This window comes from Grammomys surdaster, unplaced genomic scaffold (assembly GCF_004785775.1).
Source record: "Grammomys surdaster isolate TR1022 unplaced genomic scaffold, NIH_TR_1.0 183982, whole genome shotgun sequence".
Lineage (NCBI taxonomy): Eukaryota > Metazoa > Chordata > Mammalia > Rodentia > Muridae > Grammomys > Grammomys surdaster.
Window position 1 is genome coordinate 177 of NW_021623640.1, and position 769 is coordinate 945.

Here is a 769-nt window from a genome sequence, read left to right on the forward strand (position 1 = left end):
TCCCGGGCGGGCGGGCGGCCGAGGGGGCGGCGTGTGGCCGTCAGTGACGCGCGACCCGAGGCAGGCGGAGGTGGGAGGAGGCAGGAGAGAACTGTGAACCGATTGGCTGCTCGGCTACCGTATGCTAATCGCGGTGGCAGTGTCGGGAAACTAGCGACTCTAAATGCCCGGTGGACTGGGCATGGAGAGGTGTCAGTGGGCGGGAGCGCGTGTTCCCGCGTGGGCAGACGTGGTGCGCGATAGGGGCGCCGACAGGGATAGCGTGGGGCGCCTGGCGGAAGTCGCCGTGCCTAAGATGTGAGGGCGCTTGGTGCAGTCCTGCGCTGGCGGGAGTGCATGGTTAAGACTATACTTTCAGGGATCATTTCTATAGTTCGTTACTAGAGAAGTTTCTCTGACTGTGTAGAGCACCCGAAACCACGAGGACGAGACGTAGCGTTCCCTCCTGAGCGTGAAGCCGGCTCTAGGTGCTGCTTCAGTGCAGCTGCCTCTTGCCATTGATGATCGTTCTTCTCTCCTTCGGGAGAGTGAGAGGGAGGGAACGCAGTCTGAGTGGACTTCGGCTTGATTTTCATTGTGAAAAAGATTAGTTTGTTTTGTTTCTCAGAGTGTTACTTAATGAGGGTACCTGCTCTTTGCTTTTGGCAAAGGTGGTTCTGGTGCTAAGTGGAGCAGTGTTACAACTGCAGCAAAGGCTGACTTTGGCTGTAGTTACTCTTTTCCTGTGGTAAATTAGGACATATAAGTAGTGTGTGTGTCCCCATGTAGG

At 56.3% G+C, this 769-nt stretch overlaps 1 non-coding gene across 1 annotated transcript; it reads left to right on the top strand.

The window, feature by feature from the left end:
• Positions 1–342: 342 nt before the first annotated feature.
• Positions 343–557, top strand: LOC114615886. The gene has a single exon (XR_003710543.1). It is a non-coding gene; the product is annotated as a small nucleolar RNA U3 (small nucleolar RNA).
• The last annotated feature ends 212 nt before the right edge of the window (positions 558–769 follow it).